Genomic DNA, 13,753 nt, shown 5'->3' with positions numbered 1-13,753 from the left:
TAGGGCTCGCTCGAATGCGGCTCAGATCACAGATCCAGTCACACTATCCCAGGGCATGCCAATCACATGTACATGTTGCGGCCAATTTCACGCACAAAATTATCTGCCGGATGTTCCGGGCTGCCCTGGGCGGAGGAGGACGCACCGTCCTCGTTCCCTCCGGGCACAATCGGACGGCATGAGTAGCGAGCGACGAATCGATTTCAAAGTAAAGGAATCGTCGCAAGCCGGATTGCCGTCCGACTTTTCGTTGCCCGGGGTTTTGATAAGTAACGAGCGCATCTGCTCCATCATTTGTTGGTAGCCATTGCATCTGAAAGAGGGAATTAAATGTGGTTAGTATGAATGTCAACAGCCGTTCAACAGTGATGTTTTCATTTATAAGATTTATGTGCTAACGTGAAATGTTTTTTAACATCTGACGCCGATTTGAAACACTTTCTCTTAACACACGCAGTACATTTAAATACTTCTTCAGTTTCTGTTATGAAATTATACGCTGGATGCCGCGGCACTCTTCTCCCACGCGGCTTCCTTTTGGGCACGCGGTTGCCTCCGGGCACGCGGCAGCCGGCAGTGCTGTCATCGAACACGCTGCTGCCAGCTGTGTTGGCGAGCTCGGTGCTGGCGGCGGGCACTCTGCCGGCTGTGCTGTCATCGAACAAGCTGCTGCCGGCTGCGCTTTGGCCGAGCTCGCTAGCGGCGGGCACAGTAAGCAATATTCTCGCGGCGTCAATAAGCTTCTGAAACTCCCTGCATCTGTAAGAGAGGATTGAATGTGGTTAGTATGAAGGTCAAAGTTTGACCCAGGACCCAAAAGGATAAAAAACGGCCCTGCTTACCTTTCCTGGAGCAATTTGTTTTGGTGCACCTCTTCCTCCCGGCGCTGCTCCAAAATGCGGTACCTGTGACGAACGGAAATAGAGAACCAGCATAAAAAACTACGTCATCTTACCGGCTCCGGCCATCGCGATGAAAGAATTCAAATCAACCGCGATCCACAATGTGGTTATAACCACATTCAATTAAAATTGGATCGCGGTTGATTTGAATTCGTTCATCGCGATGGCCGGAGCCGGTAAGATGACGTAGTTTTTTAGGCTGGTTCTCTATTTCCGTTCGTCACAGGTACCGCATTTTGGAGCAGCGCCGGGAGGAAGAGGCGCACCAAAACAATTTGCTCCAGGAAAGGTAAGCAAGGCCGTTTTTTATCCTTTTGGGTCCTGGGTCAAACTTTGACCTTCATACTAACCACATTCAATTAAAATTGGATCGCGGTTGATTTGAATTCGTTCATCGCGATGGCCGGAGCCGGTAAGATGACGTAGTTTTTTAGGCTGGTTCTCTATTTCCGTTCGTCACAGGTACCGCATTTTGGAGCAGCGCCGGGAGGAAGAGGCGCACCAAAACAATTTGCTCCAGGAAAGGTAAGCAAGGCCGTTTTTTATCCTTTTGGGTCCTGGGTCAAACTTTGACCTTCATACTATAGTATGCCTTGCTTACCTTTCCTGGAGCAAATTGTTTTGGTGCGCCTCTTCCTCCCGGCGCTGCTCCAAAATGCGGTACCTGTGACGAACGGAAATGGAGAACAAATGGAAATTAATGAATGAAATTCTAACGAGCGATCAATTGATGGGGTGTGAAACGGCGATCACGACGGACCAGCATAACAAAACCTCGATGTCGCGCGTCCTGTTCCATAGAGGTCGAGGTTAAGTTAAGCATACCGTGGTGATGTTCATGGCAAATAACGTACCTTTCTTCCCAATTCACCGATACATCACCGGTTGATGATCGGCGATTCCGTCGTAAGCTAACCGGCTTACTTGCTGAAAATAATCGAATGCAGAATAACTTCAATCTATATCTCCCCCACTCTTTCTCGCTCTATCTAAATCAGCCTATAACGCTATTATTATCACTCAATCAACATGTGTCGAATAAACAGGTGAATTGGTGCGCTGCCGCCCGGTGCCTGTTCCAATCTTCATCTTGGCAATTTGGCCCACAATAAAAAGTTTGTTGGCAGCGCATACACAGCGCTATGGCCTGCCGGTCGCAATTGGCACACTGTAAAAAAAGATGAATGACCATGATTAACATACGGAACCCCAGCAGATGGGAAAACGAGGTGCTTACCTTCTTACCACCGTTTATTGAGTCCTGCGGTTTGGTTCTGGTTGCGGTTTGCTGTCCCTCTTTAAGGATCCTCACCGTCTCATCCCGCTGTTGTAGTGCTAGCGCGTTCTAGCCTTAGAGTATCCATTTTGGCCTCGTAGTCCACCAGCAGCTTGGCACAAATATCTTTTATGTGATCGAAGCGCTCACCTCGTCACATGAGCTGGTTGAACTGGTGGGGCTGGTGGGACTTGCAGACAATTTTTATTATATAAAGATATTGCAGTTTGAACTCATGTTTGAACAACTACTTACCCTTAAGAGGTTTCGGAGGTAACTTGACCACTCCGCGCGTAATCCAGTGGGCTAATGATTTGCCCTTGTGTTTCAAGTTATAAGTCCAATTTTTACCTTTGCTGCCCGTAAGGCGATCAAAATGTTATCCCGTGTACCATGTACCCATGTACAATACACATTTCTTATTACACGCTTCGAGGCGTTCTGGGCAAAGATGCACTACATGCCCGTCCCATGTTATATCTAACATTTTGGAAGTTATGACCACTCGTTGAGATTGCATTCGCATCTTACGTGGTGCACTTTCGGCGGCCTTTACAACGTTCTCGTTGGAAAAGAAAAATCGAAAAGTGCAAAAGGCTTTTAGAACCGCAGCACGCTAAGATCTGATGACGCCGTAAGGAGTATAGTGCTTGTTCGAGCACTCGCCATCCGATGCGCACGCACGATTTCTATTTACGTAGTGCATTCACAAACGGATATGTTTAGAGTTACCATGCAATTAGTTACAAAACTTCAAAATTATTTACAAACACAAAGAACACCTTGCGTTCCAAAGCCAACAGTTTCGGTAATATGTGCTAGAAAATAAAGTTATAGCACAAAAATATATCACAATACTATTTTAAAATTCTGATGGCAATACACCTGCAAGATCAACAAGGCTTTTTTGTTTACATCTGGAGAAATCTGCACACGATCACTGATTCAGTGACCGCAAGATACGGGTAGCGCCGTATGCCGGATTCCTACCGACTAAAACTCCAGATGTGCGCGACCCGCATCTCCTCCGAAAGGCATGTGTTGGGGCCTTGATCTTTTCTGGACCATTTAACGCAGCAGGTACTTAGACCTACTTCTATTGACCGAGCTACTCTATGTGGCCATCTCCCAGTGGAGACGGCCTCTTCAGGCTTTGCAGCAGTTGCTGCCCACTGTTTGTGCTGGATTGCACCACCAACGTCCGATGTGACGGACTCTTATTCGCTCCTGCTCTTCCTCTGGAGAAGAGTCGTCCGCCGCCAGTCTGTTACGTTCGTCGTTCCAATCCCTCTGCAATCGCGTCGTAATGCGCTTCACGCCCTCGGTGATCTTGCTCCAATTCTCTTGGCTACGTAGGAGGAGCTGTTGCAGGTTGTCTGGTGTAACCTGAACGGTGCCATCCACGGTGAGGAATTCTCGGCGTATTTCCTCGAACCGAGGGCACTCAAAGATCACGTGAGCTGCAGTTTCATCGATGTTGCGGCACGACGTACAAGCCGACGGACCCCAGTAAACCCCATGCACTGCAGATGGTCACGGAAGAAACCGTTTCCGGATAGCAGTTGGCAGAGATGGAAGTTCACTTCGCCGTGTTTGCCTAGATGCCATGCCGCGATGTCTGGAGTAATGCGGTGGCTCCATCGTTCGTACCTCGATGAGCCTTCGTTAGCCGCATCTTTCCATCGTTCTTCTTGCCAGTGGCGATGGTTGACTAGACGTTCCTCCTTGTGGATGACCTGGCTGTCTACTTCACCTGCTGCATTGTGCATATATGCTGAGAGCAACGCGCGTCCTCTCTGACCAGTCTACAAATCGGAACTATATTGAACTATTGCGACAGCCGACTTGTAACTGACAGTGCGAAATGCAAACGCGGTCTTTATTGCACAGTTCTTTTGTGAACAGATCAACAAGGCTTGCATAATGCAGGGAAGAGCTATATTCGCTTTCCTTCCAAAAGTGTGTTTTTTTTTCTTTCGGTAGTATGCTTTAGCTAAGTCGTTTTGTTAAACGGTTACTGGCCTGACGGTATATCCTGGCCTAATGGCACATAATGTAGACATGCCAAATACAAAATAGTTTCTTTCCTATAGATGAAACAAATTGTAACGTTCTCGGAAAAGTTTTCAGTGATCAAGGACAGTTCACAATTCAATCCACGCCCGATTGTGAATTTATTAGAGCTATTCGACAATACGTTTATGTGAACGGGCATAGACGTATTTTCGAGTAGCTCTAATAAATTAACTAGAATACTAACGTTTATTATTTTTATAGGTTGCTTGGCTAACAGATTACTATTCAACAATACTCCTCCCTAATCCGTGATTCTCCTTGCTACAATTTCCATTTACAATTTGCTGCCCCTTGCAAAACCTTGCTGCAATTTCATGCGACATTTTGAGCCACAACATCATCTACTCGAGCAACTATATCATTCCATTCTTTCATTCTCTCTGTAGCTCCATTTTGTTTGGGTGTATACGGACATGTGGTTTGGTGCTGAATTCCATCTATCTCTAAAACACTTCTTGTATGTTTTATGTGACCGATTGACTTTATACAATCCGTCTTCTTCTAAACCTGTAGCCACCAAACTACCAACCTCTTCCTCGGGAACTTTCCTCTCCTCCGCCACTGTTGTTCTCGGACATTCTCACTAACAATTTTTCCCCGATTTAGATCACACAGACCTTCCTCAAATTAGACCACACAGACTTCCTTGAAATCTTCTTCAAACTCTTGAATGATTCTCCATTCAAGGTGCACTATGTTCACGTCCTCCGTCCTTAACCTATTGAATCTACACGAAAGCACGTGTAGAAGCACGTTCAGACGAATTAGAAGCGTTTATTATTTTCATAGGTTACTTGGTTAACGGATCACTATTCAATAATACAATTCACCATCGTGAAAATATCGCGTCTTTTCATTTGCACCTTCTTTTGGATATCTTCAATTGGAATGAGCATAGTTCATAAAGTAATTCAATTGTTTCTCATGACATTAAAATTGAAACTGGAAATAATTCGATTCATTCACTAGTTACGTCAACATTCCAACATTTCTTGGAATGAAGGAAGTGAATATAAATATATTCAGACCAATGCGTAAGCTAGATATGTGAAAAATAAATGTCATTTCTCCCATCGCATCGCATACGGTGGAAGCTGGACATCCGTTTGCACTCGCATAAGAACTAAAAACATTTTCACTGCACGATGTGTCTGCATTGTTTTAAAAGTTTCATGATTATTTTTTTACTCCAATAAAAATCAGCTCTAGTTTGAATGATCTGGAAATGCTCCCTTGAATTGAGTTTTGCATATAGCTTCCAGACAATTAACATTAAAATTAAAGAAACTCGCTAGAGTAGTTTTGCTTTAAGATGAACTCCCTTTAAAAACTGATATGAACAGCACGTCATTGCACATGCGATAGTACCATTCATTTAGTACTACTTTCTGAAAAATAAGATCCATAACATTTCCACCTAAAGCAAGTACATTGAATTAATTATCAAATCGCAACACGGAAAACAGATGTTTCTAATATGTATATATCATTCATATAATGTTACATAAAATGTTACACACAAAATACAAGACATTATCATAAAAAACCCATTGCATTCGATGCCATTGAGCATAGGGCACAGCGATGCCTTGACACATTTATTTGTGTCTTTATCGAATAAATGCAATATTATACAAATATTGCTTTTATTCGTATCGAAGCATTTAACGTAAATCAAAATAACCAACACATTTCAAACAAATAAAACAAATAGCATTTAATGCGCTTTTTCGCCGTTCAAAATGACTGGAAATGTGAAGAAAATGCTTAACAGTAAACATTTAACGTACAATGATGTTTAACAATATTTGTTCATTGGAAATGCTCTAAAGATTGCATGTAATAATTTGGTCATGATTGTAAGTTGCAAATCAAAAAGATTATAAGAAACAACCGTGAGTCAGATTAAGTGACTTGTAACTGCGGCACATTTAGATACATTCGATACGTTCAGAAGGATGAGGCTTAGTTATTTTGCTATTAGTAGGAGCTTAGAAGAACGGTACAAAAGCCAGTAAAATAATGTCCAGCTGTTTTTTTTTTATATTATAAAGAATAGGATAAGAAATTATTCAGAAAATAAGAGGAAAGGAAAAAAATCGTCCACTACAGCAATAACTCTTGAGAAAAAAACGTATCCATTTCTAATTAATTGGTAAAAGACGAAAAGGAAGCTTGGATGTTAAATTGTATGATACTCAAACATTTGGAAGATTGGCAATGTGACGGCAATAAGCATCATACTGATTGCCGTATGCTTGTAGACATCCAAAATATGATCGTATGCTAATTCTGATGAGTTTCGGGTCTACACATCATTGCTTCAAGTACTGCAATTCGGCTCCAGTGCTCAGGAGTTTTAAAATCCTCAACGTATGGACGAATAATGCCTAAGGCCAGAAGGATCCAGGATACTCGTTGCAAAGATGCGAAAGTGGTCTCATGTTTCATAAAAAAAGTGCACAAGGCTAAGAAAAGCGCAGCGAGCTCGATGGATAGACTCGGACTGCTATAAACAGAAGAACCTGCAGATTCGATGGATTGCTGGCCATAATACGTGATAAATGGATAACGCTGTGTCATAAAACTGCCAGGATTGAAGTCAACGTTTACAATTCATTCCAAGGACCGCTACCTTTAACTACATCAAAACATAGCAGCTGAACCGAATTAATGGAGCACCGGTTGAACGGGAAAATCAATGGCCCCATCGTCCTTGGTCCGCTGAAGAAATACTTACTTATCCGGCGGCTATAACCACCGACAAGCGCTCTTGGCCTGCCACAGAAGATACCTTCACCGCTCGCGATCGAACGCCGTCGTCCGCCAAGTCGAAAATCCAGCTATTCTGGCATCAATGTCGATACCGTCGCGCCATCTCGATTTGTGCCTACCACGCCCTCTCTGTCCATCCGGAAGGCCTTAGAAGACTTTACTGGCTGGGTCGTCGTCTGCCATTCTCATGCCCAGCCCAGCCCACCGAAAGTCGGGCGAATTTCATGCACTGCGCGACAGTGGGATCGTCATACAACGCGTACAACTCCATCGTCCCTCCGGAGCGCTACCTTCAACTACATCAAAACATGCATATATTGTGCATATATGCTGAGAGCAACGCGCGTCCTCTCTGACCAGTCTACAAATCGGAACTATATTGAACTATTGCGACAGCCGACTTGTAACTGACAGTGCGAAATGCAAACGCGGTCTTTATTGCACAGTTCTTTTGTGAACAGATCAACAAGGCTTGCATAATGCAGGGAAGAGCTATATTCGCTTTCCTTCCAAAAGTGTGTTTTTTTTTCTTTCGGTAGTATGCTTTAGCTAAGTCGTTTTGTTAAACGGTTACTGGCCTGACGGTATATCCTGGCCTAATGGCACATAATGTAGACATGCCAAATACAAAATAGTTTCTTTCCTATAGATGAAACAAATTGTAACGTTCTCGGAAAAGTTTTCAGTGATCAAGGACAGTTCACAATTCAATCCACGCCCGATTGTGAATTTATTAGAGCTATTCGACAATACGTTTATGTGAACGGGCATAGACGTATTTTCGAGTAGCTCTAATAAATTAACTAGAATACTAACGTTTATTATTTTTATAGGTTGCTTGGCTAACAGATTACTATTCAACAATACTCCTCCCTAATCCGTGATTCTCCTTGCTACAATTTCCATTTACAATTTGCTGCCCCTTGCAAAACCTTGCTGCAATTTCATGCGACATTTTGAGCCACAACATCATCTACTCGAGCAACTATATCATTCCATTCTTTCATTCTCTCTGTAGCTCCATTTTGTTTGGGTGTATACGGACATGTGGTTTGGTGCTGAATTCCATCTATCTCTAAAACACTTCTTGTATGTTTTATGTGACCGATTGACTTTATACAATCCGTCTTCTTCTAAACCTGTAGCCACCAAACTACCAACCTCTTCCTCGGGAACTTTCCTCTCCTCCGCCACTGTTGTTCTCGGACATTCTCACTAACAATTTTTCCCCGATTTAGATCACACAGACCTTCCTCAAATTAGACCACACAGACTTCCTTGAAATCTTCTTCAAACTCTTGAATGATTCTCCATTCAAGGTGCACTATGTTCACGTCCTCCGTCCTTAACCTATTGAATCTACACGAAAGCACGTGTAGAAGCACGTTCAGACGAATTAGAAGCGTTTATTATTTTCATAGGTTACTTGGTTAACGGATCACTATTCAATAATACAATTCACCATCGTGAAAATATCGCGTCTTTTCATTTGCACCTTCTTTTGGATATCTTCAATTGGAATGAGCATAGTTCATAAAGTAATTCAATTGTTTCTCATGACATTAAAATTGAAACTGGAAATAATTCGATTCATTCACTAGTTACGTCAACATTCCAACATTTCTTGGAATGAAGGAAGTGAATATAAATATATTCAGACCAATGCGTAAGCTAGATATGTGAAAAATAAATGTCATTTCTCCCATCGCATCGCATACGGTGGAAGCTGGACATCCGTTTGCACTCGCATAAGAACTAAAAACATTTTCACTGCACGATGTGTCTGCATTGTTTTAAAAGTTTCATGATTATTTTTTTACTCCAATAAAAATCAGCTCTAGTTTGAATGATCTGGAAATGCTCCCTTGAATTGAGTTTTGCATATAGCTTCCAGACAATTAACATTAAAATTAAAGAAACTCGCTAGAGTAGTTTTGCTTTAAGATGAACTCCCTTTAAAAACTGATATGAACAGCACGTCATTGCACATGCGATAGTACCATTCATTTAGTACTACTTTCTGAAAAATAAGATCCATAACATTTCCACCTAAAGCAAGTACATTGAATTAATTATCAAATCGCAACACGGAAAACAGATGTTTCTAATATGTATATATCATTCATATAATGTTACATAAAATGTTACACACAAAATACAAGACATTATCATAAAAAACCCATTGCATTCGATGCCATTGAGCATAGGGCACAGCGATGCCTTGACACATTTATTTGTGTCTTTATCGAATAAATGCAATATTATACAAATATTGCTTTTATTCGTATCGAAGCATTTAACGTAAATCAAAATAACCAACACATTTCAAACAAATAAAACAAATAGCATTTAATGCGCTTTTTCGCCGTTCAAAATGACTGGAAATGTGAAGAAAATGCTTAACAGTAAACATTTAACGTACAATGATGTTTAACAATATTTGTTCATTGGAAATGCTCTAAAGATTGCATGTAATAATTTGGTCATGATTGTAAGTTGCAAATCAAAAAGATTATAAGAAACAACCGTGAGTCAGATTAAGTGACTTGTAACTGCGGCACATTTAGATACATTCGATACGTTCAGAAGGATGAGGCTTAGTTATTTTGCTATTAGTAGGAGCTTAGAAGAACGGTACAAAAGCCAGTAAAATAATGTCCAGCTGTTTTTTTTTTATATTATAAAGAATAGGATAAGAAATTATTCAGAAAATAAGAGGAAAGGAAAAAAATCGTCCACTACAGCAATAACTCTTGAGAAAAAAACGTATCCATTTCTAATTAATTGGTAAAAGACGAAAAGGAAGCTTGGATGTTAAATTGTATGATACTCAAACATTTGGAAGATTGGCAATGTGACGGCAATAAGCATCATACTGATTGCCGTATGCTTGTAGACATCCAAAATATGATCGTATGCTAATTCTGATGAGTTTCGGGTCTACACATCATTGCTTCAAGTACTGCAATTCGGCTCCAGTGCTCAGGAGTTTTAAAATCCTCAACGTATGGACGAATAATGCCTAAGGCCAGAAGGATCCAGGATACTCGTTGCAAAGATGCGAAAGTGGTCTCATGTTTCATAAAAAAAGTGCACAAGGCTAAGAAAAGCGCAGCGAGCTCGATGGATAGACTCGGACTGCTATAAACAGAAGAACCTGCAGATTCGATGGATTGCTGGCCATAATACGTGATAAATGGATAACGCTGTGTCATAAAACTGCCAGGATTGAAGTCAACGTTTACAATTCATTCCAAGGACCGCTACCTTTAACTACATCAAAACATAGCAGCTGAACCGAATTAATGGAGCACCGGTTGAACGGGAAAATCAATGGCCCCATCGTCCTTGGTCCGCTGAAGAAATACTTACTTATCCGGCGGCTATAACCACCGACAAGCGCTCTTGGCCTGCCACAGAAGATACCTTCACCGCTCGCGATCGAACGCCGTCGTCCGCCAAGTCGAAAATCCAGCTATTCTGGCATCAATGTCGATACCGTCGCGCCATCTCGATTTGTGCCTACCACGCCCTCTCTGTCCATCCGGAAGGCCTTAGAAGACTTTACTGGCTGGGTCGTCGTCTGCCATTCTCATGCCCAGCCCAGCCCACCGAAAGTCGGGCGAATTTCATGCACTGCGCGACAGTGGGATCGTCATACAACGCGTACAACTCCATCGTCCCTCCGGAGCGCTACCTTCAACTACATCAAAACATAGCAGCTGAATCGAAATAATGGAGCACTGGTTGAACCGGAAACAATGACCCCATCGTGCTTGGTTCGTCGTAGAGCAAATAGAAGATAAATTTACCAACTTGATTATTGGATACCAAGAGTTGTTGGTGGACGTGGACGATTAATGAAGGCAACATTGGTAAACAGTAATATTCATTAAACAATGTTAGCGAAGCGTAATTTAGATTATTACAGTAAGGGAGAAACACTAGGTAAAATATTTTGTAGGAAAAAAAAGGAGCGATATCGGTTGTTAATATAAAATTCTTGGCAGGGAATTAAATCTAGTTCATTATTGGTGAATGTAAATAACGAGTAATAAAATGAATGACATGTTTAGTGATAATATATTATATGAAAAAATGCAGTTAGCGTTCAATTCCATTCAACGGCAATTTCGGTTATTTTCAGGTCAACTGTGCGTGCTGGCGATGTAAGTAAACAGAATACGTGCACGTGCAATCATTTAGCGGAGCAAACTTCCGCTTCTATTTGATTGTTGGAGTGCTGCTAAGGCCGATAGTTTGAGCAGTTACAGCGAAACTTCTTAACACGAGATAGCAATTAAGTTGCACAGTATCGATGGTTTCGGTTTTTAGGTCATGAATGTTTTCTCGAACCGTGATAAGCACGCACGACGATATAGTTGCCGTATTTGCTTTCGGGTCAACGGAACACTGCCAACACTCGATAATAGAATGACTAACAGAAACTTACCATTTATTTCAATTCATGTGACACTATCGTTCGAGTATTTCTTTCGATTTAGTTTTGATTCCCCTCAGCAGCAGATACCAATAATGAGACTTTTACCGAAAGCAAAATTCGATTCAACGACACACAATCTCTGTTTTAGCTTGATCATACTTTTGAGTCTTAATTTTTTTTTATTTATCAATCCGCAATTTTTGTTTCTATTTGTCTCGCTATAACTGTTAAATTTGTGCCAGTAATAATACGACAAACAAATAATGCTAGAGCTAAATAGAGGAAGTAAAGAAGCATAAACTCAACCAACGCTTACGCTGTCTCGAGTGCGCGGGGTACTGTTGAGCGGAACCGTCAACAATCCTCGATCACCAAGCGTATGCAAATTTTGATTTACTTTGTTTATTGAGACAAGAGACTGTAGGCTTGAAAAATGTCTCTTTCTCAAAACAGAAAAACAGAATTCCGGAACAATAAATAATGCTGCGGCTAAATGCTGCGATGGAGGTCTGCGGTTTTGCGAATAGCGAAAAACAAAGATTAGCCAACGCATAAATAACTTGGATTCAAAAACTAAAAAAGAAAATGCAATCACTGTTGGCAATTTAATCGCATACACTGCACAATGTCCACTACGGCGCTCGATACGGTGCCTGGTCTGCCTTCCGTTCGCTCTTTCAAAAGGTTACGAATAACAAAGCGAAATCTTCTTACTTTGCCTTTTGTGTAAATATCTTTCACGCTGGTGGTGGTGTGTTTTGTTGCTTCCTTTTTCTTTTTCGCACCAGAAGGCCCAACAAAATATATCTTTTTAATTGCTTATTTTAGGACAAACAACTACTTCCACAGTTCTTGGCAGTTCTCTTCGGGCATTTTTTACCGATTTGTTCAGCGATACAAGTAGCATGAAGCGCCTGATTTTTTCATCTTCTTCTTTAATGCTCCTCCATGCAATACATAGGTTTCTTATCTAAGTTACGGATTCGATCCATTCTACTCTAGGCAGCGCTTGATTGCGGGAGTGGGTAACAACTGAAAAATCGAAAAAGCGAGTTTAAAAATGGATCGTTCATCCAGATCATTCGTTCGGAAATGCGTAAAGTAGGATCAGCGTCTCGTCACTGCCCCAAACGGATGCGATCGGCAGACGCTCAAGCCCATTAAACTCAAACGAAGGAAGGTGGTTTATAGTACACGCGATCACACACATCAGTTATCAAGAGCGAGTGAAGAAACACGGCATTCCATATCATTGGATGCAGCTGCTTGTGTGTCGACCCTCGACCACAACCGCGACAACGACGATACGAATTGATACGAACAACTTGTAAGAAATTTCAATATTTTCGTGTATTTTTAGTGTCTGTTTTGTTTGCACAAAGATAGTAGGCAAGCAGAAAAAGGGGATAAAGATCGTCGATAAACAGCGCTCAAGTAGAAAGAAAAGAAGGAAAAAACTGAATCGTATAACAAGAAGCGAGCACTGCAAAGCAATGCGATACAATTATCGATCGGCCACTCGCTCATCAGAACTTGGAAACACTGTTTTTTTTCTTCTCTCTTTTGAGCGCGTAAAAGCGTTAAGCGTCTGTCGTAGATCAATAAGAAGCCATTAGCACACGTGATGTCATTGCCCCCGAATTTTCAGACATTGGTCTCAATCTCGCCGTTGGTTTTCGGTTCTGTATCGTACCATAGTAGGCCATAATATAGCCAGCAGCACGATTGCTTTCAATGATCCCCTGGAAGGACAAAATCATGAAAAGCAAGCCGTGAGAGTAGCAGAAGGTTTGTAGGGCCAGACACCAATCGCTCATCGCATCGCGTGCCTTTCGTGTTCCCAATTTGTTTTTCTTACTCTTCTCCTGGGGTCATATTCTCTTATATTCCATTCGGTTTTTATCCATCGCTTGGTATCACCATCGCACTCTTTCTATCATGTTTTTCATTTGATATATATTTTATATATCATTTAAAAAAAAAAGCAAGCAAATACACATTTTGTTTCATCTTTTTCTCGCCGAATCTACTTCGTGTTTAGCGAGTTGCGTTTGTTTCCTTTTTTTCTTCCTCTTTTAATCGTCAACATTACCGTCATTCTGTTCCGCATGCGCATGTTCCTCGTTGCTTTTCGTCCTCACAAAATATCAATGATCTCATTGTTTCGTTATCTCCTCATTTCGTCACAGACACACTAAACGCGCACTTTTGTTGTTGAGTGTTTGTGTATGTTTGATTACATTTCGATTCCCTAGTAACATATTTAATTGAATTTAAATT

At 41.5% G+C, this 13,753-nt stretch overlaps 1 protein-coding gene across 4 annotated transcripts in view; it reads right to left on the bottom strand.

The window, feature by feature from the left end:
• Positions 1 to 11,611: 11,611 nt before the first annotated feature.
• The window catches only part of LOC126574161 (protein hu-li tai shao), a 10,313-nt gene continuing 8,171 nt past the window's right edge, over positions 11,612 to 13,753 (bottom strand). For all 4 annotated transcript variants that reach the window (XM_050234190.1, XM_050234189.1, XM_050234192.1 and 1 more), the window contains exon 12: positions 11,612 to 13,753. This exon is cut by the window's right edge. The gene's annotated coding sequence lies outside the window, so the exon portion shown is untranslated.

Source organism: Anopheles aquasalis, chromosome 3 (assembly GCF_943734665.1).
Source record: "Anopheles aquasalis chromosome 3, idAnoAquaMG_Q_19, whole genome shotgun sequence".
Lineage (NCBI taxonomy): Eukaryota > Metazoa > Arthropoda > Insecta > Diptera > Culicidae > Anopheles > Anopheles aquasalis.
Note: the sequence above shows the minus strand (reverse complement) of the source record. Positions and strands in the feature narration are given on the sequence as shown.